This window comes from Ictidomys tridecemlineatus, chromosome 9 (genome assembly GCF_052094955.1).
Source record: "Ictidomys tridecemlineatus isolate mIctTri1 chromosome 9, mIctTri1.hap1, whole genome shotgun sequence".
Lineage (NCBI taxonomy): Eukaryota > Metazoa > Chordata > Mammalia > Rodentia > Sciuridae > Ictidomys > Ictidomys tridecemlineatus.
In genome coordinates this window covers 73,859,170-73,885,973 of record NC_135485.1, presented here as the reverse complement: position 1 = coordinate 73,885,973, position 26,804 = coordinate 73,859,170, and the positions used below count along the sequence as shown (strand labels likewise).

The 26,804-nt window shown below is 35.1% G+C and overlaps 1 long non-coding RNA gene across 1 annotated transcript; it reads left to right on the top strand.

Annotated features, from left to right (window-relative positions):
- The first annotated feature begins 1,994 nt into the window (after positions 1-1,994).
- On the top strand, positions 1,995-25,989 carry LOC144366791 (uncharacterized). The gene is made up of 2 exons (XR_013425930.1): positions 1,995-5,729; positions 25,797-25,989. It is a non-coding gene; the product is annotated as an uncharacterized LOC144366791 (long non-coding RNA).
- The last annotated feature ends 815 nt before the right edge of the window (positions 25,990-26,804 follow it).

The window sequence follows — 26,804 nt, the reverse complement described above, 5'->3', positions numbered from 1 at the left end:
CTCTGATGTAAAAACATCTGTGTTCTAATAACATCTTGCCCAGAAATACTGTATGTTTCTTAGATAAGACACTTAAACATCAGTTTTAGAGACAAGTAAGAAAAGCCTAATGAACAAATCATTCCGAAGAATCAAATTATCATAGCATCTTCCTGTTGAACAATGGGCTACCAAAATTAATGCATCTAATTGAACTAACGTTCTTTCAAATGATGTCAAATCTATTATCTAAGAATAATATATTGTCTTTGGACAACAGGACACTAAAGCACTTGAGAGAAATGCCAAATCACATGGACTAAAGAAATCTGAAGCAATAAACATCATCACTGTAATGGGGATGCAGATTCTCATGTATACATAGAAAGCAACAACACTTAAATATGAAAACTGTGCCACTCATGCTGAGAATTCAGTTCATTAAAGCCTGCAATATGTCATATCTTAATACTCCACAGAAATACAATGATTGACCATAAAAATAATAAACCACAATAACCAGCTGAATTGAATTCCCTACAAATATTGGACAAATGAACTAAGAGAACCAGTGTTTTGTGTGAAATAGGGGTTAACACTAACTAAAAACAAAAATAGGCTGAAGATGTAGCCCAATGGCCTAGTGTGTGTGAAGTTCTGTGTTCAATCCCCAGTATTGCAAACAAAACAAAACAAAACAAAATACAAAATTTGAGGATGATGACAACTACCACAGAGTTGATCAAAAGGAAAATAGAATTTCATTGCATAGTATTTAAGAGAGTTAAAAACCAATGTAAATATCTGTTCAAGTATGGTTACTTTCTGTGCATAAAGTGCACATTCTTTGGTTGTGTATTGTTTTGCCAATGTTAGAATCAATCAATGAGCAGGGTCAATTATAAAGAAGAGCATTCTTCCTACAGTCTCTTCTCTCAGACAGTGGACAGAACAAACTACCATCAGGAAGAAAAAAAATGACACTAGGTTGCTTCAACACCTGATTTCAATGGCAAATCAACCGTCTTCTCCCCACCTCTAGCCCTCTCTTTCCTTCATTCACCTTTTCACTCCTTAAACCTTCTGCATAGTTCATTCTACCATCTCACATGCTCTGTATTTTCTTTATTCAGCTATCATTTCACTTCCTTCATAAGGAAATAAGATGCACACAAGCAGAATTTTTATTTTTAACCCATTTACCCAACTACTGTAGTAGAGTCTTCAAATGCAACACATGATATTGGAATGTATCTTTGGAATGAATAAATAAATGATAATGAACAACTACTAGAAAATGACACAATTGTTGATATTTTCTTGTCCAAACACTTTATAAAAATAAAATTTTGACTAACATTATCCATTAGAATTTGATATATTGCAAACATTTTTGAGTTATGCAGTCCAGGAAGCCACTTAAATTATTTATATGCATAGGAACTTCATTGTTTTTTACCACTGTGACAATATAATTAAGAGAACTAAGAAAGACGGTGTTATGATTTGGATATGAAGTATCCACAAAAGCTCCTATGATAATGCAGAAATATTCAGAGGTGAAATGATTAAGTTGTGAGAGCTGCAACCTAATTATTCAATACCAGCTGGAATTGACTGACTGGGTTTTAGCTGTAGGTAGGTGGGGTGTGGCTAGAGGAGATGAGTCACTGGGGGCAAAGCAGGGGTGACCTGAAAGCATTGTTCTTCCTGTGGTCCCTTCTCCATCTCTTTCTGCTTCTGAACCCCACTATGAGCTGGGCAGCTTTTTGTATTGGGCCCTTCCTCCCTGATGCACTGTCTCACTGTGGGCCAAGAGCAATGCAGTCACTTCTCTATGAATTGAAACTTCTGAAACCATGAGCCCCAAATAAATTTTTCTTCTTCTAAGTTGTTCTTGTCAGTATGTGGGTCATTGCTATGAAAACAAACTACAACAAGAGATAAGCTTTATGTTGGCTCACAGAGTCATATTTCTGTTCATAGTCTGATGGCTGAGTTTTTTTTTTTTTTTTCGGGGGGAATAAGGTGAAGCAGAACATCATAGCATGTGGATATGGAGGAGGAAAGCTGTTCACCTCATAGCAGCCAGGAAACAGAGCAAGGTAGGGGTCAGGGACAAGATACATCCTTCCATGGCATGCAACAGTGACCTACTTCCTCCCACTAGGCCCTGAGTGGTATAGTTTACATCATCTCCCAATAATGTCATCAAATTGTAAATTCATCAATACATTAATCTTTTGATGATGTCAAATGATATAGCCACTTCCAAAGAGCCCCACATCTCAACATTGCTCAATAGAGATCAGCCTTCAACCATGAACCTTTGGGGGACAATTCATATCCAAGACAATACACTGAATTGATTGGCTGTTTCCAAATTCTAACTGAGTGGGAATGACAAATAAATGGAAGGGTGAGTAGAAGATAAAAGAATCCTGCATAAGTCCATATTAGAAACAAATTGCTCCCACATTGGTATTTCATAGCATAATTGGGAAAACATGTCACTTACCAAAGGTGCCCAGTACTGGGGATTACCCATAAATTTTTGGAATGAACGCCTGATGAGGCCAATGAGCTGATGGCTGAAGGAAGTGACATAGGGAATCTCTTTCCTGATTAAGCATATTTTCTTCTCATCCTTTGAGCGTTCTTCCAATTCAGTTTTTGTGTTATTGTAGAAAGTGGACTTGGAAAAATTAATAGATAATTCTTTTATATCTGAATCATCTGTCATTGAATGCATTTCAGTCTTGTAAGCTTCGGAATAAAAGTGGATAATAGGCCACAAATTACTAACTCATTATCAACAGATTACTACTGATTTCACAAGTTTTTCTGAGACCTCTTATTTGTGTAACAACTCCCACAAAAAGCTTTCGTACTCAAGCTTTAGAATTAAAGCTTGAGTACAAAAAATAATTCAGATGTTCATTCATAAATTAAATAAAAATACACACAGCACTCAGTTTCAACAAAGTCTATATGTTCATTACAATAACATGTAAATTCACAAAGTCATGTTTTAATAAGTCACCACATTGCTAAAACTCAGCCAAATTAATTGGGAAGAATTATGTTAATTTGAAAGGTTTACATACCTTCATAATTTTCTGAATCCCTTTTTATTACACCATCGGTAATATCCAGAAACAATTCTGCAGGATTATTATAGAATTTACAGGGAAAACCTACAAAATAAGACACCCAAAGAACTCAAGCTGGTAGTCTTGGAAAGTAAAGAAGACTCACATGCAGAGGACATTGGATATGAGGGTAGGGAAGACAGACTGAACAACTTTTTCCTCATCTTTCTGCTCTTTTCTGCCCTCACTAATTTATCCTTTCCTCTTCTTTATTCAATCACACAACATTTAGACAACTATCTGTGTCCCAGGCAAAACAAACAAACAAACAAAAACATTCCAAACCATTTTTGGACTTTTCAGAACATTTTACATTATTCTTTTTCTCTCATGAGTCTTCAAAACCCAAGCAGGTATCAGTATGCTCTGTTGCTTATCAGTACTTCTTCAAAAATGTAAATGTAGCTTCCAAAAAAGATATTAAATTTCTGGGAGCACTGTGCTCTCTGAATTCACCTACAGAATGCTGGAATGTCAGCAGGCAGTCAGCAGATTGCTTTGCAACCTACTAAATTCAGAGATTCAAATGAACACCTCCCAAGCTGTCATAATTGCAAATAGACAACAAATCTCGAGAGCAGCATTATCAAGAGAATGTGACCAGCACAGCACAAGTGACATCTTACCTCAACTTTCTGTGACAGAAGCATCTTAACTTGGTCTGACCTCTGATTATTTTTATTCCTTCTATTTAGTTTTACATGACAGTAGAATTCATTTTGACACATCAAATACATGGAGTATACCTTCTCATTCTTCTGGTTGTACATGATGTAGAGTTGTATCAGGCATGTAATAAGATATGTAAATAGGGCTAATGCCCAATTCATTCTATTATCCTTCATACCCAGTACCCCTTCCCTTTCTTCACTCCCCTCTGTCTAATCCAAAATATCTCTATTCTTCCTAAGCACCTAATCCCTTATTGTGAATTAGTATCTGCATATCAGAGAAAATATCTGATCTTTGCTTCTTTGAGTTTGAGTTATTTGGCTTAGCATTTATTCCATTTACTGGCAAATGCCATAATTTCATTCTTCTCTAAGGCTAAATAATACCCCACTGTGTATATATACAACATTTTCTTTATCCACCAAGCTGTTGAAGGGCATCTAGGTTGGTTTCATAGTTTAGCTACTGCGAATGGAGCTGCTACAAACATTGATGTGGCTGTGTCACTGTAATAGGCTGATTTTTAAGTCCTTTGGGTATAAGTCAAGAAGTAGGATAACTGCATCAAATGGTGGTTTCATTCCAAGTTTTCTAAGGAATCTCTATACTGTTTTCCAGCACCATGCACCAATTTGTAGTCCCACCAGAAATATATGAGTGTACCTTTTTCCCCACAACCTCACCAACATTTATTCTTGTTGGTGTTCTTGAAAATTGCCATTTTGACTGATATGAGATAAAATTATAGGGCAGCTTTGATTTGCATTTCTCCAATTGCTAGAGCTGTTGAACATTTTTTTTCATATATTTATTGACTGATTGTATTTCTTCTTCTGTAAAGTGTCTATTTAGTTCCTATGCCCATTTATTGATTAGGTTTTTTTGTGTTTTGGTGTTTAAGATTTTTGAGTTCTTTGTATATCCTGAAGTTTAGTTGCTCTGAGTTGCATGTGGTAAAGATTTTTTTCCCATTCTTTAGAGTCTCTCTTCACATTATTCATTCTCTCCTTTACTGTGAAAAAGCTTTTTAGTTAGATTTCATTTCATTTATTGGCTCTTAAATTTACTTTCTACGCTTTAGGAATCTCATAAATGAAGTCATTTCCTATGCTGACATTGTAGAGATTTGGGCCTGATTTTTTCTTTTATTTGGTGCATAGTCTTTGTTTTAGAGCCTAAGTCCTTGATCCTCTTTGAGTTGAGTTTTGTGCTGGGTGAGAGATAGGGGGTTAATTTATTTTTGCAACATATGGATTTCCAGTTTTCACAGCACCATTTGTTGAGGGAGTTATTTTTCTTCAATGTATATTTTTGGTGCCTTTGTCTAATAAGAGATAACTGTATTTATGTGGGTTTGTCTCTGTGTCTTCTAGACTGTACCATTGCTCTACATGTCTGTTTGGTGCCAATATCATGCCATTTTTGTTACTATGTCTTTGACGTATAATGTAAGTTCTGATATTGTGATGCCTCCTCTTCACTTCTCTTGCTAAGAATTGCTTTGGCTATTCTGGTTTCCTTATTTTTTCAAATGAATTTTGTGATTGCTTTTTCTACTTCTATGAAGAATGTTATTGGGATTTTAATGGAATTTGAGCTGTGGCTCTTTAGTTCACCTTCCCTGGACTCCCCAGACTCACATGTGTTTTATGTTTTTTTTTTCCTGCTTTTTAAGTGACAGATATTCAATAAAAAAAAATAAGAAAGAATGATTATTAGAGGTGGACCTGAACCTGCACAGTGGTGCAGAATGCAGAGTCTTTGCTGCAGTCACCAGAATGAGCTCTGGCCACAGCACAAGGTCACCCCAGCATCCCCCACCTCACCAAACACCCAATGCAGAAAACAGATGGAATCCATCTTGGAGAACCATACTTGACATCTATTGGTGGGTGTGGCTACCAGCGCTGTTCTGTGGATAATCAGGTACCTGGTTTCTAACTCCCCCACCTCCAGCTGTGATGACTCAAACTTTTTTCTCACAATGTTTTAGAGGGCATAGCTATCAACACGGAACTGCAACTGTATAGGCATCTGGTTTCCAACTCAGACAGATTAAGAGCAGGGAGGATTCAGGTAGAAGCTCAAGCCCTCTCACACTGGCTACCTCCACCACCCTGAATTCAGAGACTGAGGCTTGCAAGAGACAATGCCACCTACTGGAAGAAAAGAAAACAAAATTCTGAGAGTTTTTTTTTCTTTCTCTCTCTTCTCATCCATTCAACTCTACCCTTCCCTTTTTAGTCCTCACAAACCCCAACATATGTGAAACCAAGAACTTTGCATGAACTGAATCACCAGAATAATATAATATAGAGACATTGCATATGTCCCCCTCCCCTTCTTTTTTCATTATTTACTTTCTCCCTCTCTCTTTATCTTTTCTTTCTTTCTATTTATTTTTTTTCTCTTCCTCCCTCTATCCCACTTTCAACCTCCTAACTTTTACTATTTATACTTCGGGTAATTTTCTAAATATATATAGGAGTTTGAATTTATACATTCTTTCGTAAATTACCCCATGTCTATTTATTAGAGTTCTCCTCCAAAGTTGCTAAGTTAGATTAACCCCATACCCTCACACCCTTCCCCCTTAATATAACATCCTACACCTGACCCTCTGTTCTCTATATGCTACCAGAAATGATATGCCTTTTATGAAACTAATGACTATACTTTAAATAATAATTGAAGCCAACATCTCTAGACATAGAGACTAACTTTAAACATATTAATAATGAAAATTTGCCATAGATAATATATTGTGGATATTGGGAACTGTTAACATTGTCTTTCCCCTCAGAAGAGAGGTTTCGGAACTATACCAGAGCAATATAAATCTATAGGGGAAAAAACATTAACATAACAGTCTAACAGAGCTGTAAGAAACATGAGCAACATGAAACGATAAGGAAAGAAAGGATCACAAACAATGCAAGACAATACAACATTGAAGAGGTAACATCTACAGCAAAAAAAATGTCAGATAAACATTTCAGGATACATACAGCAGATGTTCTGCAGTCTCAGGGAAGACATTAGACAACAAATGCAGATAATGAAAGATGACTTCAACAATGAATCACATAAACAAATCCAACAAGCAAAAGATCAACTCTACAGGAAGATAGAGGTCATAAGAAAACAAACAAACAAAAAAACAGAAATCTTAGGAATAAAAGAAATTATAAACCACATTAAAAACTCAAATAAGAATATCACCAGCAGAGTAGACCACTTAGAAGATAGGACATCAGACAACGAAGACAAAGTATATCATCTCGAAAAGAACATAGACAGCACAAGGAGACAGATAAGAAGCCATGAGCAGAATATCTAAAAAATATGGGATAGCATAAAAGGACCAAATTTAAGAGTTATTGGGATAGTATTGAGGTCCAAACCAAAGGAATGAGCAATCTGTTCAATGAAATAATATTAGAAAACTTTCCAGAATTGAAGAATGAAACAGAAATCCAAATCCTATCAGCCTACAGGAAGCCAAATGTAAAAAATCACAAAAGATCCACACCAAGACACATTATAATGAAAATGCCCAACACACAGAAAAAGGAGAAAATTTTAAAAGCCACAAGAGAAAGGAAGCAGATTACATATAGGGGTAAACCAATTAGATTAATGGCTGATCTTTCAACACAGACCCTGATAGCTAGCGGATCCTGGAACAACATATTTCGAAGGCTGATAGATAATGGGTTCCAAACAAGAATCTTGTATCCAGCAAAATTACTTTTCAAGTTTGAAGATGAAATAAAAACCTTCCACAATAAACAAAAATTAAAAGAACTTGCAGCTAGAAAACCAGAGCTTCAAAACATCCTTGGCAAAACATTTCATGAAGAGGAAATAAAAAATAACAATGAAAACCAACAGTGGGAGGTAGTACAGTAAAGGAAAAACTTACCAAAGAGGAAAATCAAGGGGCTGGGATATGGCTCAAGTGGTAGTGCGCTCGCCTGGCATGCATGCAGCCTGGATTCAATCCTAAGCACCATATTCAAACAAAGATGTTGTGTCTACCGAAAAAACTAAAAAAATAAATACTAAAAAAAATTCTCTCTCTCTCTCTCTCTCTCTCTCTCTCTCTCTCCTAAAAAAAGGGGAAAATCAAGTCAAGTTAAATAACAAAAATAAACAAATATGGCTGGAAATACAAACCATATCTCAATAGTAACCCTAAATGTTAATGGCTTAAACTCACCATTCAAAAGACATAGGCTAGTAGAATGGATTTAATAAGATCCAACAATATTCTGCCTACGGGAGACTCATTTGATAGGAAAATACATATACAGACTGAAGGTGGAAGGTTGGGAGAAATCATATCGCTCACATGGATCTCAGAAGCAAGCAGGGGAAACCATACTCACATCAAATAAAGAAGATTTTAAGACAAAGTTAATCAAAAGGGAAAAGAAGGACACTACATTCTGCTCAAGGGTGCCATACAACAAGAAGACATAACAATTATTAATATATATGCCCCAAGCCATGGTGCAGCTATGTTCATCAAACAAACTCTTCTCAAGTTCAAGAGACAAATAGAGCACAACACAATAATCATGGGTGATTTTAACACCTCTGTCTCACCACTGGACAGATCTTCCAAACAAAAGTTAAATAAAGAAACTATAGAACTCAAAAACACAATTAATAACTTAGACTTAATTGACATATATAGAATATATCATCCAACATCGAGCAGATACACTTTCTTTTCAGCAACACATTGATTCTTCTCAAAAATAGACCATATATTATGCCACAAGGTAACTCTTAGCAAATACAAAGGAGAAGAGATACTACTATTCATTTTATCTGATCATAATGGAATGAAATTGTAAATCAACGATAAAATAAGGATTCTCTACATCACATGGAGAATGAACAATATGCTACTGAGTGATCAATGTATTACAGAAGACATCAAGGAGGAAATTAAAAAATTCTTAATAGTAAATGAGAACACAGACACAACATATGAAAATCTCTGGGACACTATGAAATCAGTACTAAGAGTAAAATTCATTGCATGGAGTTCATTCCTTAAAAGAAGAAAAAGCCAACAAATAAATGATCTCACACTATACCTCAAAGCCCTAGAAAAAGAACAAACCAGCACCACCAAATGCAGTAGTAGGCAAGAAATAATTAAAATTAAAGCTGAAATCAATGAAATCAAAACAAAAGGAACAATTGAAAAAATTGACAAAACTAAAAGTTGGTTCTTTGAAAAAATAAATAAGATTGACAGATTCTTAGCCATGCTAATGAAGAGAAGAAGAGAGAGAACCCAAATTACGAGCATATATGATGAAAAAGGCAATATCACAACAGACACTACAGAAATACAGAAGATAATAAGAAATTATTCCAAAACATTATACTCTAAAAAAATAGAAGATAGTGAAGGCATCGATAAATTTCTAAAGTCATGTGATCTGCCCAGATTGCGTCAGAAAGATACACACAACATAAACACACCAATATCAAGTGAGGAAATAGAAGAAGCCATAAAAATATTGCCAACCAAGAAAAGCTCAGGTCCAGATGGATATAAAGCCAAGTTTCACAAGACTTTTAAAGAAGAACTAATACCAATACTCTTCAGTCTATTTCAGAAAATAGAAAAAGAGGTAGTACTTCCAAATTTATTCTACAAGGCCAGTATCACCCTGATTCCAAAACCAGACAAAGATACCTCAAAGAAAAAAATCTTCAGACCAATATCTCTAATGAACATAGATGCAAAAATCCTCAATAAAATTCTGGAAAATCAGAGAAAAAAACATATCAAAAAGATCGTGCACCATGATCAAGTGGGATTCATCTCAGGGGTGCAAGGATGATTCAACATACAGAAATCCATAAATGTAATTCATCACATCAATAGACTTAAAGATAAGAACCATATTATCATCTTGATAGATGCAGAAAAAGCATTTGACAAAATACAGCATGCCTTTATGTTCAAAACTCTAGAAAAACTAGGGATAACAGGAAGTTATCTCAACATTGTAAAGGCTATCTATACTAAGTCTCAAGCCAACATCATTCTAAATGGAGAAAAACTAAAGTCGTTCCATCTAAAATCTGGAACAAGACAGGAATGCCCTCTCTCATCACTTCTATTCCACATAGTTCTTGAAACACTGGCGAGAGCAATTACCAGATGAAATAAATTAAATGAATAACTATAGGAAAATAAGAACTCAAAGTAGCACTAATTGTTGATGATATGATTCTATACATAGAAGACCCCCAAAAAACTCCACCAGGAAACTTCTAGAACTAGTAAATGAATTCAGCAAAGTGGCAGGATATAAAATCAAGACCCATAAATGAAAGGTATTCCTGTATATCAGTGACAAATCCTCTGAAAATGAATTGAGGAAAACTACCCTATTCACAATATCCTCAAAAAAAAGTTATTGGGAATCAACAAAAGAGGAGAAAGATCTATACAATGAAAACTACAGAACCCTAATGAGAGAAATAGAAGAAGACCTTAGAAGATAGAGCTACCTTGCTCATGGATAGGCAGAGTTAATGTTATTAAAATGATCATATGACCAAAAGCACTATACAGATTCAATGCAATTCTGATCAAAATCCCAATAATATTCCTTATAGAAATGGAAGAAGCAATCATAAAATTCATCTGGAAAAATAAGAGACCCAGAATAGCTAAAGAAATTCTTAACTGGAAGAGTGAAACAGGTAGTATTTCTATATCAGACCTTAAACTATACTACAGAACAACAGTAAAAAAAAAACAGCATGGTACTGGCACCAAAACAGGCTCAGCTCATAGACCAATGGTACAGATTAAAGGACACAGAGACTAACCCACAAAATTACAACTATCTTATATTAGACAAAGGTTCCAAAAGCATGCACTGGAGAAAGGATAGCATCTTCAACAAATGATGCTGGGAAAACTGGAAATCCATATGCAACACAATGAAACTGAATCTTTATCTCTCACCATGCACAAAAGTTAACTCAAAATGGATCAAGGACCTAGGAATTAGTCCAGAGACTCTGTTTCTAATAGAAGAAAAAGTAGGCCCTAATATACATCAAGTTGGTTTAGACCCCACCTTCCTTAATAAGACTCCTATAGCACAAGAATTAAAACCAAGAATGAACAAATAGGATGGATTCAAACTAAAAAGTTTCTTTTCAGCAAAAGAAATAAGGTGAACAGAGAGTCTACATCCTCGGAATAAATTTTTACCCCTCACACATCAGATAGAGCTTTAATCTCTAATGTATATAAAGAGCTTAACAAAATAAGAACCAAAAAAAAAAACAAATAATCCAATCAACAAATGGGCCCAGGACCTGAACAGACACTTCTCAGAAGATGAGATACAATCAATCAACGAATATCCGAAAAAATGCTCACCATCTCTAGCAATCAGAGAAATGCAAATCAAAACTACTCTATGATATCATCTCACTCCAGTAAGAATGGCAGCCATTATGAAAACAAACAACAAGTGTTGTTGAGTGTTTGGGGAAAAAGTTACACTCATACACTGCTGTTGGGACTGCAAATTAGTGCAGCCAATATGGAAATTCCTTGGAAAGCTGGGAATGGAATGACCATTTGACCCAGCTATTCCTCTTCTCAGACTATACCCAAAGGACCTAAAAACAGCATACTACAGAGACACAGCCACATCAATGTGTATAGCAGCATGATTCACAATAGCTAAACTGAGGAGCCAACCTAGATGTCCTTCAGTGGATGAATGGATTAAAAAAATGTAGCATTTATATACAATGGAATTTTACTCTGCACTAAAAAAGAATAAGATCATGACATTTTCAGGGAAATGGATGGCATTAGAGAAAATTATGCTAAGTGAAGTTAGCCAATCCCCAAAAAACAAATGTCAAATGTTTTCTCTGATATAAGGGGGATGACTCAAAGTGGGGTAGGGAGAGAGGGCATGAGTGGAAAATTACCTCTAGATAGGGAATAGGGGTGGGAGGGAAAGGAAGGAAAAATGGGAATAGCAAGGATAGTGGAAGTGGACGGTCATCATTATACAAAATTTATGTATGAAGATGTGAGTTTGGTGTCAACATACCTTATATACAAACAGAGATATGATAAATTGTGGTATAAAGGTGTATTAAGAATTGTAATGCAAAAATATGAATGTAATGCACTCCTCTATTGTGATGTATATAAGAAATTAAAAAAAGAATGACTATTTACAACTTTATTTGGGGTCTTGGGGAAGCATCTACAATCATATCCAAAAAGCTCAAAATTTAAGCAGATAGATAAGTTGTTAAAGAAATCATAGTATTCAATCTGAACTAAAGAGAACAAGGCATTCCAGAAATTTTGGCCCATTAAGTCTGATTCAGGACCAGCCTTTCTATTGAGTAATGGTCACTTATACCATTCAAGACATAAATCTTCAATCTAATGTTACTAGAAAATGCAGCAGTATCTCCATGAACCCTCACAAAGGCAGAACAAGACCATGTATCAGGAGAACTACTGGGAAACACAATCTGTTACATGATCTAAAAGACAATATTTTGGCAAATAACCCAAACAATACATGGACTAAGGAACTGAACAGACACTTTGGAGAAAAAAATAAAGTCAACAAATATATGAAAAAAAAATGTTCAAGATCTCTAGCAATTAGAGAAATGCAAGTCAAAGCAACTCTAAGATTTTATTTCACTCCAGCCAGAATGGCAGTTATCAAGAATACAAACAACAATAAGTGTTGGTGAGGATGTGGGGGGAAAAGGTGTACTCATATATTTAAAACTAGTGGAACATGCTGGAAATAAGTATGGAAATTCCTTAGAAAACTTGGAATGGAACCACCATTTAACCCAATTCTTGCACTCTTTGTTTTTTACCTAAAGTACTTAAAATAAGCATACTACAGTGACACAGCCACATCAATGTTTGTAGCAGCTCAATTCACAGTAGCATAACTATGGAACCAATTCAGTAGCCTTTCAGCAGATTAATGAATATAGAAAATTTGGTATATATACACAATAAAGTATTACTCAGACTTAAAGAATGAAATCATTGTATTTTCCAGTAAATGGATGGAGTTGGAGAATATCATGCTGAGTAAAATAAGTCATTCCCAAAAAAACAAACTCCAAATGTTTTCTCTGAGATGTAGATGGTGATCCATAAAGGGGTGGGGGCTAGGGAAGAATGGAAGCACTTTGGATTGGGTAGTGGGAAATGAAAGAAGGGTGTGTGGGGAAATAGGAAGGATGATGGAATGAGTCAGATATTATTACCCTAGGTACATGTATGATTGAATGAAGACTTTGAATCTGCATCATGTCCAGCCCGAGAAATGAAAAGTTTTGCTCCATTCATGTACAATGATTTGAAATGCAATTCTGCTGTCATGTACAACTAATTAGAACAAATTGAAAAAAGGCAATGTTTTGAAACTTTTCAAAATCTTCAACTGACAGAATAACTAGCTGTGAGTCCAACATTCTAATTATTGACCTTTCAGGGAAGGTCACCATAACTGGGAAGGAGAACAGATAAAGGCCCATGAGAAATTCACACACACACACACACACACACACACACAAAAGCACACACACCATGCATATTCAAACTCGAGAGGAGAAGAAGAGAGATGTGAACAATAAGCAAGTGATGCATAATAAAAAAAGTTCTGGTGCTGAACTGACCAAAGATGTTTTACAGTGTAGTCACCCCAGTTAATTCTATGTAAGATCAAGGAACATTCCTGTAGCACTCCTCTGGACACCTCTGCTCTTCCAGAAGTCTGTGTATGAAGAATCTAGTGCATTAAAAGGTTAATCGCACCTGCTGATTGGAAGTACTACAAAGCCTTCTGGGCAGGACCATGATACATTAGTTCCCCTGAGGCCAATATGGTAAGACTGTCAAACAGCTTAAAGATGGAATAGAAAGGCTGATGGGTGGTAAATATAATTGTTCTCCCCTGCTGAGAAATCCTAAGTGAAAAAGGGAAATAATAAATCATTAAACATCTGGACCTTGCACTTCTTGGTAAAATACTTACTTCTGCCAGTAGAGCTTTTTCTCTCAGTTCAACTTGATTTTCTTTTACAAACTTGTAATCTCAACTCATTACATACTTGGTAGTTGACAAAAATAAAATTCAATGCTTTTATTAAAAGACAAAATATTCTTAAAGTTTGGTGCATCAGCAGTCTAGAATTGTCTATAGAGATTGAGAGAAAGTGCATTTTCCTAGAGTCTAACGAGACAGTGAATTCAGTGAAGTTGGTACACAATCTCTGATTGTTGAAATAGGGAATCCATGTTATTGCCAAGTATCTCACATAATCTCTTGAGTACACCCACTTTCAAAAACTAGTTAATGACCTGTGAGACTACAAATAGTACAGTATGGAAAACTCTACAAATAAAGAGAAAAAAATGTATATTGTTATATTCCATCTTCATTATGTGTAGATTGTTCAAATTTTAATTCTTATAAGTCATTGTCCTGTCTCATGTTGGTCAATGTCTTGGTAATTTAATCCTTTTAATACAAATTTTAGTGAATACATGAAAAAAAGAACTAGTTAATGATTAAGTATTAAAAAGATGGTCATATAACCAATTTTCATTGATCATTTAATTATGCTGAATCTTTAGTAATTGGTTTTCATCCTACCTTGATAATACATTAATATTATTTAGCACTTAGAATGCCATATAGCACTTAATTAAATGTTTCAGAGATAAATCTTTATTTTTATAGTAAGGCTGTTATGATACTAGTATTTCCTTCTTTTTACAGATAAGGTCTAAATGTTAAGTAACTGGCTAAGCCCTCACAGTTACTCAGGGGCCCTGTTGGGATCTGAGCTCTGGTCAGATTTTATGGTAGAAACAGTTCTAAACTGCCCTTTATAGGAGTTATTACTTAAGGTTAGAAGAAACAAAGGCCAACATCATCACTTTCCCAATTTTTAAAAAGTATTTCAAGAAAAGAACCACTTCAATTTAATAATTTGATAAGCACCTCATAAATCTATTGTATGCAAGGAGGTTCTGCCTCATGGAGAAACAGGAAGTAAGATCTATAATTTTAATCTGGCTCCTTGTAAAAAAAAAAAAGGAGAGTGATAACCTGTCTGAAGGTGATATAGGTAGAATATCCAAAATCCCAGTGATGGTGAGCTAAGAAAAGAGATACAGTAAAAGAACAAGGTGAACAAAGTGAACAAGTCTACTCTCAAAATTGTAAGAAGCAGTTCCATGTAACACGACAGGCAGTGTTTATGTGTTTGCTTGTGTTGGTGTTGTTTTGGGTGAAGAAGATAAGTAAGAGAGATGGCAAAACAGGCCTATGGGGAGCACTTCAGAAAAAGATGGGAATTCAGTCAACAGGCAATAGGAGCTGGGAAAGGACTGGAAGATGGACACGTGGTTCCTGAGAGCTCTGACACTCAAAGTGTGCTCTGAGGACTACAAGCATTAGTGTCAGTAATTCTTCAAATCTCCTGTGAAAAATTTTTAACCCTTCCTGAGACCTATAGAAACAGGATCTGCATTTCAACCAGACCCCTGGTGATTAACTTGCACAGCAGTGTTTGGGAAGGACTGATCAGAGCTCTCTGCATTAGGAAAGATGCCTGTGTGCTAAGCAGAGCAAACCACAAAGAAAATTTCTATGAATCTAAATATCATACATGGGTTCTGTATTGGGGCCTGAACTCCAGAGCCATGACTGGGCATCATCACTTATATGTGCAAATGGCATTTTAAATTTGTGATGTCTAACTCATAAATATCTTCCTTTCTTGCTGTTTCCTCTCTTCTAGCATAGAGACTTGCTCATAGGGTTATGAGATCAGAGGAAGCAAGGTTGTGACAGAGAGGGGAAGCCTTGAAGATAGTGTGATTGACACCTTAAAACAATGAGGCAGAGGAGTTTCTAGAGATGGTAAAGGAAGAGACTGGAACTTCTTGGAGACTGGTTCCAATAAACAAATAAATTACATCAGTAAGCAAGTAAGCAAATAGTATGAGATAATGGGAGCCTAAACTCTCCCTGTCTGAAGTCAGAAACATGAAAATAGCAAAGACTAAAAGTAAGACAGAGGTGTTAGTTTGGAGTCAGAAATATTATTATGAATTCATGGGATTTTCAATGTATATACAATAACAAAACAGCAATAGTTATAGATCTCTGTTCGTGCACATATTTTTTTAGTAAATATCTATGTATACATATATGTGTACCACAATTAGATGATAAAGGCTGACATTACCTGTGCAGGTTGCATTCTCAGGTGTGTTGCACTGAGTACTCAGCATCCTTTCATTCTTGAGCATCATGCAACACTCACTGGGATGGACCCTGCAGGGGGTCACACCATGAATTGCTCTAGATTGTAAGAAGACAGGAAAAGTGTATTTCTGGAGAGATATTGACAGACAGGAAACAGTCACAGTATCTCTGATTGTATCCTAGCAACAGATTTGAGTAGCCATGATTGGATCCTGGCAAAGAAAGGCTTATTGACTGGGAATTTAAGATGATGGTGTGTTCTCTTGGATTGGAATTTTGGTAGGAAGTATTTGGGATGAAAGGCATGATGGCAGAAGAAACTACATGGGAAGTAGCAGAGAGGAAAGGAGGGGCTACAGATACAGTGAAATGTAACAGAGGGAAATACAGGCGAGAAAAGTAGAATTTCATTTGTATTATTCTTGGATATTTTCTTTCAGTTTGAAATATGTTACTATATTTTTAAAGATGATGTCTAAATCTCAACTATTGAAAAATTTTCTATAAACATCCATTCACATTTTTCTTTCTTTATAAAAAGAAATGCATTTGTCTAATTTCATTCTTCCACTTTTTGAAGCCTCAAATGTCAGCAGTCATTGTCTCAATCCTCCCATGACAGGTGGAAATCCTGAGCTGATCCTGTTGGTTCCCTTGAAAACAGATCTAGAATCCACCCTCTGCTCACCAGGACCATCTTTGTCGAAGCTTCATCATCTTTCATCAGCTCCTTCATTGGATCTTCCCTCATCCTTGCCTAACTGCAGTCTTTCCACAGCCATTGCTATGCTCCAAAACTCTCAAAAACCTCCCCATTTCCTCTAGTGACAGGAAAAGCCATACTTCTTACATGACCTCTGCCACCAGCCCAACTCCACTTAACATCCTAATCCACCTGTGAAGGGCTAAACTGGGTCCTCCTCAAACTCAGATATTGAAGCCCTATCCCCCGGGGCCTCTGAATGTGGCCACATTGAACACAGTGCTTTCAAAGAGGTCTTTTAAAATTTAAATGAGGTATTGATGGTTCTCATCTGACTATGTCCAGTTAGGAGTTGATTAAGACACAGACATACAAAGGGAGAAGGTGACCATCTGCAGCCAATGAGAGGCCAATGAAGAAACAACCCACAACATACAATTTTTCAAATTTCTGCCTTCAGAGTCATGAGAAAATTAATTTTTGTGTTTAAGCCTCCAGTTTGTGGTATTGTGACAGTTCACCAAACGTCACTCCTCATAGTCTCTGGGTCTGTCCCTCTGGACTTGCTAGTTTTCCCCACACATCAGACATGCTGTGCTTCAGAGGCACTTGGCTGCCTTTTCTAACCCGAACTCTCTTCTGAATTATAGCACATCTCACTCATTCTCTCCCAGCGTATGTGTCACATGATTGAGGCCTTTTCTGATCCTTCTAATTAGAAAGCTCCCTGCCTTCACCTTAGCCTTCCTTTCCTATATTCTTGCTTCATCTTTCTTGAACCGCTTCTTGTTTATTGACTGTATCCTGATAATTAAGAAGAAACATTTAAAAAAAAAACTTCTAAATCTCCTGCACCAGAAATACCAGTAAAATAGAAGTGATCAAAGAGTAAATGAATGAAATAAAATGTTGCCATAGTTTTTACCTTTTTAGAAGTGTAAAGACATCATTAGCTGTTCTCCCATCTAAGCCAGTTGTGGGTTCATCCAGGAACAAGATGAGAGGATCAAGGATCAGCTTCATTCCTATACTAGTCTTTTTTCATTCTCCTTTAGATTCCACCTAAAACACGAATTATTATCTTGTTCAAGAATTTCCATGGTCACTGCTATTTGGTGAATTAATCAGTACCATTCCTGTTAGAGTCATTTTACTTCATATTCCTCATCATTCTGGACAGGAAATAAATGACATCTGGGGGAAAAAAGTTTTTCTCTAACCCCATGTGTAAGCTAAGCCTCAATGCAGAGCAGTCACCTGATTTGAATCTCATTCTTTTAATAGTCCTGAGCATGCCTTGACAGTCAAATATTTTAAGAGAGTAAGTTAAAACACTAAAAAATCAAACCAAACCAAAAAGAAAACTATGATGTAGGGAAATATATTTAATAAAGGAGAGCCTGGCACAGTGTAGTATGCCTGTAATCCTAGTGGCTAGGGAGGCTCAGGAATGATGTTCTCAAGGACAAAGCCAGCCTTAGCAACTTAATGAGGCCCTAAGCTACTTAGCGAGAACCAATCTCTAAATAAAATATAAAAAGGGGCTGAAATGTGCCTCAGTGTTTAAGCACGCTTGGTACCAAAAAAAAAAAAAAAACAACAACAAAAACAACAACAAAAACAACAACAACAACAAACAAAACAATAAAACAAAAAAAAAGGAAAAGAAAAAAAAACTACTTACAATGATCTTTTAGTGTGTTCTGAACATCCCATACAGACACACCACATCTACAAAATATCCCAACTGGACTGAAAAGAAGATAGTCATCTTGGAGCCAGGAGCATATAATTTCCAACATACTATATTAGCATCCTTTAAATTTCATATTTTCCCCCAAATGATTTTTTCTATATGTAACTTACCTCAGAATTGCTCACTCATCTTTTCAGAAAAATCCAGAACAGGGGATATTTCACAAGGTGAATGGCACAATATTTGCAGCCAGTAAATGTGTGGGGAGGGGATAAAGAAGATTTAGGGGAGGTAGGAAGTAGAAAACACACAATCCTTGAATGGTTTCTATAAAGAACTGATCTTTAAAAGACATTTGGGTACCTGATCAAAGTATTATATAAATATATGAGTATGGCACAATGAAATATATTATTTTATACAATTATTATAAGCAGAGAAAAAGGCTTTTGGGAACAATTAGGGACATATTAATAAATATAAACATGTAACAGCTCATAATATAGAGACCTTGTTCCATTTGTTTTATAATGGTATCAGTAAGGTAAGATATGTGCTCATTTCCTTAGGTTATTGTGGGAGAAAAGGGATACAAATGACCATTGAAGGGAATAGTAGTACTCTATAGAGACAGTAATTCAGTGTTAGGTTATCCATCATATCATTTAGGTAACCAGACTATTTGTCTACATTTTTTATGTTAAAATATCATAAAGAGCTGAAAAAATTACTTAAATCAATGAGATTATATGATTCTAAGAAGCCAACAATTACCTTTATACATTTCCCCTGGAAATCCAAGAAAGCAACACACTAAAGTGCCTGCTTGGAACTAAGTAAAAGAAACTGTCTCCCTGGAAAGATAAAATCATTTTGAAAAGCAGCCCCAATCTCTCAACAACAACAACAACCAAAGGGGGTAAAAAGTGTCTCCTGTGCCATTGTAACTCAGGAGAGATCCACAGGAAAAAAAATGATGTTTATCTGCTACCTGTCCAAGCCCCATTGATATCCCAACCAAAATTTAACAAGATTTTCCTTCATCTTGGCATGGTTTACTATGAATAACTCTAACATCAACTATGATCATTTACATAACTCTTTAGCATGAATGAGTGTTTTAACCCCAATAGCCAACATTGTCCCTTCAATCCATTTGAATGTATTTTATCTAATGGTTTAAAGTATTATAAGAATAAATCTTCTTATATTTGTTTTCATATCTCTAGTTTATACTTGTTCCTCTTACCCCTGATTCATTCTCTTGCATTATCTGCTACTACCTCACATATCCACTATCCATCAATTTTACCTTTGTACCTTAGTGCAAATTATCTTTTCTCTATCTCTTAATTTTTCTCTTTTCCAATCATTTAGGGCCTACATTCCCCAATTCCCCACCAATCCCTCATTTATGATTACAGTAATTGTACTAAATTTAAAAACTATTATTGGAGCTATTCCAGAACACTTTTAAAGGTTTACATATGTATTTGGGAAACTGTGGAGAAAAATAGCAACAAGTTTTTCTTTCTTATAAGGTTGAATAATACAAGCCTTGGCTCTGGAGTAGTTATAGTAAATAGGATTCAGTGGCATCCTTGAAACTGGTGCTGATATTAGGATCAGCAGAGGTCACACATTGACAAAATTTAGCATCTGAATAGGAAATTATCCCAGGGCTCTTAAGAAAAAAAAAAAACTCATAAGTAGTAATTCTCTTAAAAAAGAAGTGAGAACTATACCAAGAGATGTGCAGGCATAGAATTGCTATGAAAAAAAATCAAGAAAAAAAATCATCCCAAAGTCCCTCCCTAATATTTCAATGACTGACTCCATAGACACTACCATAGAGAAAATGTCAGAAAAAATAATGGAAAGTTAAAAGATAAAATATTATATAACCTAAAAAGTTATAAAATTGAAATCAGAGAAAAAATACAGAAAGTGAAAGATTACTTCAATAAAAATAAAGGAAGTCTAAAAGGGAACCAAATAGGTATCTTGGAAGTTAAAGACTCAGAAACCAAACTAAAAGCTCAATGGAAAGCAACATGAATTGATTATATCACTTTGAAGATAAATCTTTAGGTCTTGAAAACAAAACATATAATCTAGAATAAAGATTGCATAAAGAAAAGATGTTAAGAATGAATAGAAAACTCAAAAAATATAAGATCACTAAAACACCAAATTTAGTATCTATTGGGCTAGAATAAGGCTCTGAAATATAAGCTAAAGGCATGCACAATTTTTTAAATAAAGTGATATTAGAAAATTTTCCAACCCTTAGGAATGAGAGAGAAATTCAAATCAAAGAAACATATAGGAATCCATGTATACAAAATCACAATAGATTCACACTAAGAAACATTATAATGAAAATGCCTAGCATATAGAGTAAGGATAGAATTGTAAAAGCTACAATAAAAAAGGGCTGGTCACATTTAGAACTAAATCAAAACAGATTCCAACTGATTTCTCAAGTCGGAATCGAAAATCCAGAAGATTTTGGAGTACTATAAACAAGGTTCTGAAAGAAAATGGTATCAACAAAGAATTTCTATACTCAGCATAATTAAGATTCAGAATTAAAGATGAAATAAAAATATTTCATGAAAAACAGAAACAAAAGAATTCATAACTAGTAAGCCTGCATTGTAAGACATATTCAATGAAATTTTCCATAAAGAACAAATGAAGAGTGAAAATGAAAAGAAACATAGGAATGAAGTCCCTGAAATCAAAGTCAATTAAAGGAAAACAAGTCTGCTTTAAACATTAGAAATAGATCAAATGTTTAGAATTATAAACCATCTCTCAATAACAACATTGAATGTAAATAGTCTAAAATCTTCAATCAAATGACAGATTGGCAGACTACATTAAAGAACAAGACCCAACAATAGTTGTCTGCAAGAGACTCACCTCAGAGGTAAATATATCCATAGACATAAGGTAAAAGAATGGGAAAAGATATATCATTAAAATATAACCATGAACAATCAACCATAATTATTCCAATATCAGATAAAGTAGATGTTAAGACAAAATTAATCAGAAAAGACAAAGAAAGTTACTTCATACTACTAAAGGAATATATATCAACAAGATAATGATTGAAAAGATCAATGCCTCAAACAACAGAGCATCTACATACATGAAAGAAACCCTTAGCAATATTAAGAATCAAATTGACCACAATACAATGACACTGAGTGACTTTAAATTTCCTCTTTCAACACTGGATAGATCAACCAAACATAAGATAAGTAAAGATTCTAGTTCTGTAGAGAACTAAAAAATACCATTAATACATGAACCTACAAGACATCAACAGAATATTTTAATCCATCAATGACTGAATTCACTTTCCTCACTAGAGCACATGGGAAATTTTCTGAAACAGACCACCTTTTCAGTCACAAACCAAATGTTTGCAAATACAATAAGATAGAGATAATATTTTGAATTCTACAATAACACAACAGAATGAATTGGAAATCAACAATAAGGTAAAAAGCAGAAACCACTCTAACACCAGCAGATAAAATAATACACTTTTGAAGATGAATGGATAGAAGAATACCTTGGGGGAAAAATTAAAAATTTGAGAAGTCAATGAGAAGAGTGATAAAATATATCAAGTTCTCTGTGACAATATGAAGACAGCTCTAAAAGGAAATGTTCATAGCATTGAGCTAATACATTAACAGAATGGAAAGGTAACAAATAAATATCTAAAATTACATCTCAAGCCCCGAGGAAAACAAGAACCAACAAACCAATGCCCAAATCATTAGACGATAGGACATAATTAAAGTGGGAGCAGAAACCAATAAAATTGCAAATTCAAAAATTTTCTATAAAATCTTAAAGATATTGACATATACCTTTTATAATGTTGAGATAAATTTTTTCTATCTGTATTTATATGTGAGCAACGTAAGGCCAACATTATATTAAATGAAGAGAATCTGAAAGCATTTCCTCTATAAACAGGAACAAAACATGCCCTCTTTTCCCACTCCTATTTAACATAGACCTTGAAATTCAAACCAGAGCAATCAGGCAAGAAAAGGAAATTGAAGACATGCAAATATGAAAGAAGAGCTCAAATTATCTCTGTTTAATGATGTCATAATCCTTTATTTAGAAGACCCAAATAACTCTAGCAGAAGACTTCAAGAGTTCATATGTGAATTCAGCAAAATAGCAGGACACAAATCAGCATCCGTGAATTAACCATATTCCTATAATCCAATGATAAATTGGCTAAAAATGCAATTAGGAAAACAACCCATTCACAATAGCTTCAAAAATCAATCTGAAAAAAAGAGACAAAAGAACCTCTACAATGAAAACTACAGAACACTAAAGAAAGAAGTTGAAGAAGATCTCAGAAAAATGAGAAGTTATACCCCATTTGATTCAAAGGTATGATATGTCAAAAAAAAAAAAAGAAAATGGAAAGACCTTCCATGTTCTTGGGTAATCAAAACTAATATTGTCAAAAATGGCCATTCTACCAAAAGCACTGTTCAGATTCACTGCAATTCTCATCAAAATTTCACTGACACTCTTCAAAGAATTATAAAAGACAGTTATGAAATTCATTTGGAAAAATAAGAGACACAGAATAGCCCATGAAATCCTGAGAGAGAAAAGCAAAGCACGAGGTATCACCATATTGGACATTAAATAATACTTCAGAGCTATAGTAACAAAAACAGCATGTTACATGCACCAAAACATCTCACTCACAAACTGCATGGGGAGGGAGTGGGTAACTATGAGAGGTGTGTACTAGCTGGAAATAAAAGCTAGGAAAGTAATATTAAAGAAATAAAAACAAGAGGTAAGATGGGTGATGGGTGGAACATACCTGATGGGGTCTTATCCTAATAAAGAGGAAAACCTGTGCTTACTTTATGTATAGCGGTAAAGACCAAAGGGCATAGTAAATAATTTCATCAGGAAAAACAGGATAAGTGTGGGGGAAAACAGGTTGTTTAATGCTTAGTTGGTTATGCCCACCTCCTGAGGGCTGTGTTTGATCCTATGCCTGTGAGCTAAGGCAGGGCACCAGCATGATCTGGGCTTTCTCCAATCAAGGAATTTCACCCAGGAGTTCCCAGAAAAGCAGCTTCCCTGCCTTATGCTGGCTCAAACAAACACAAAATTTATCATAATTTATACATGGCTTCCAACAAAATCAGATATAAAGACCAACAGAATAGGAGAGATACAGACAAAGCCACAGAAATACAGTTACCCCATACTAGAAAAAGATGCCATAAACATATAGTGGAAAAAATACAATCTCTTCAACAAGTGGAACCAAGAAGACTGGAAGTTCATAAGGAGTAGAATTAAATTTAGATCCTACCTCTTGCCCTGCACAGATCTCAATTCAAAGTGGATCAAAGACCTAGATGTTAGATTAGAAACCCTTCACTTGATAGAACAAAATGTTGGCCCAACACTCCAACAAATGGCACAGGAAACCTCTTTCTTATTAAGACTCCTAGAGCACAAGAAATAAACTCAACATCAATAAGTGGGATGGCATTAGATTTAAAAGTTTCTGCACAGCAAAGAACTAAGAATTTGAAAAGAGAGCCTCAGAAAGGGAGAAAACATTTCTTACCTACTTCTCAGATAGGGCATTAATTTCCAGAAAATACAAATAATCCCCCCAAAAACACCAAATAAACAAACGAATCAACCATTAAATGGGCAAAAAAATTAAATAGACACTTCTCAAAAGAAATAATACACAAAAAAAATGTTCAATATCTGTAGCAATTAGGGAAATGCATATTAAAATTACACGGAGATTTCATCTCATTCTAGTCAGAAAGATGATTATCAAGAATAAACATAACAATAAATGCTGGCAATGATATGGGGAAAAAGGTGTGCTCATACATTGTTGGTGGAACTCCAAATTAGTTCAACCACTCTGGAGTATGGAGATTTCTCAAACAAACTAAGAATAGAACCACCATATACCAGCTATCTCACCCTTTGTTATATATAAAAAATTAAAATCTGCATATTACTGTGATGCACAGCAATGTTTATAGCAGTATGGTTCACAATAGCCAAGTTATGGAATGAAACTATAAGCCCAGGCTCTTGCCCAGACAGAAACAGGGGAAACCTAAAAGGCAAAATTGCTAATACCTGGAAATCACTAATACCCTTTAACAATTAATGGGTAAAGAAAAAATAGTATATATATAATGGAGTATTTCTCAGCTATAAAGAGAACAACTTTGTGGCATTTGCCAGTAAATGAATGGAGCTGGAGAATATCAATGTCGTACTAAGTGAAACAAGCCAACCCCCAAAAAGACAAGGGTTGATTATTTTCTCTAATATGTGGAAGCTAATTCAGAATAAAGGGTGAGGGGATAAAAATATAGAAAAATTCAGTGGAATCAACAAAGTGGAATGAAGTGAAGGGAGGGAAAATTAGATAAGGAAAGGCAATGGAATGAATCTGACCAAACATTTTTATGTACATAAATAAATAAATATATATATATATATATATATATATATATATATACACACACACACACACACACACACACACACACAAGAAATAATGTTAAAAATACTGTAAGTAAATAGATCAGCAGAGTAGAGGAATAGGAAGGAGTGAGGGGAATAAAAGGGAAGTACCTGGGAATGAACCACAACAAATTATATTCTCTAATTATGTCAAAATGAATCCAGTGTTACATATAACTAAAAAACAATTAAAAAAAGAATACTTGGATTCTTTTCATTTATGAAATCCAGAAGTATACCTCAAAAAACATGCAACAATATTTCCTAGAGGAAGAGTTGGAGAAGAGCAGCTATAAGAGGAAAAAGAAGAACAAGAAAAATCAGTGCAAAGACATCAAACAACCTGTGTCTTGAACAATGGGGGTGGGAGGACCATAAAAACAGCCATGTGAGGGGCTCTCTCCACATAGATCTACTCCTTCTTCAGGAATAGACCACAGGTAAGATTGTTCCCCACATATTTCCCTCTTCATACTATGTAACTAGTTACCTTTCTCATCACTACAGAAAGCAGCTAGTTTTGACACCATACACATTAGGAAACTTCTGAGCTCCTCTTTCCTGGTTATGACTCTTTCAGATTTTACACATTACCTTGGAATCTGCCACTTCCTCCAGACCTAACTCTTTAATGATGTTGTTGATCCTCTCCTTCTTTTCCTGTTTTGTCATAGTTGTTGGAAGCTGAAGAGCTGCTGAGAACCATAAGTTTTCTCTCACCGATAGTGTGTCCATCGCAACATCATCCTGAAGGCAAATGTGATTTCATTGAGAAACACTGAGTTTTTCTAAGACCATCACTTCTGTGTGTGTAACTTAAAATATGAAAATAATAAAACCAGGGCTGTGGTTGTGGCTCAGTGTAAAGTGCTCGCCTAGCATGTGTGAGACATGGGGTTCGACTCTCAGTACCACGTATAAATAAATAAAATAAAGATTCATCAACAACTAAAAAAATAAATAAGTAAAATAAAACCAAAGGAAAGTTCTAGTTATTGTAAAGTTTCAACTCTAAGGATTTCAGAAATTCTACACAGACAGTTTTAGAGCCTGAGGGAAGCTATTTGCATACTCAGATGGAGCACACATAATTATGATAACTTCTAGACATATACAAAATGCTTTCTATGAGGAGCTGCTAAAGTCATCCTTTAGGAGAAGAAGAGAGGTGAATGAAGAGCCGAAAAGACAACAGTAGATGGTTTTGGAAATGATATAAAATCTAGAATTGATACTACTGCCTAAAAGTCTATATTCCAGGTTCTTTCTGCCTCTCCTTTTGACTCCTACCTCAATCTTAAAGGAGATTATGTAAAGGTGGTATAAATAAAGTTGGTACTGAGCATCTTCAATTGGAAGCATGCAAAACTATAAGCCCAGTCTCTTGCACATACAGAAACAGGGGAAACTTAAAAAAGCGAAATCACCAATACTTACCTGTACCACATACCCTGTAGTTTGTGGTATATTGGAATCCTCAGGTACTTTGTATACCCCAACATCTCCAGATATACCACTTGGATCCTTCCTTGCAGCCAATTATCTAACAACCTATAAAAAGACACACATGTTGAGTGATTTTTCCTTCCTACAAAGGCCACATCTCTCACCTACTCAGAATCCAGATTCTGTTCAAGTTAAAAATTGAACTAGTCAAAAATTCTATGGTTTAACCTATGTGT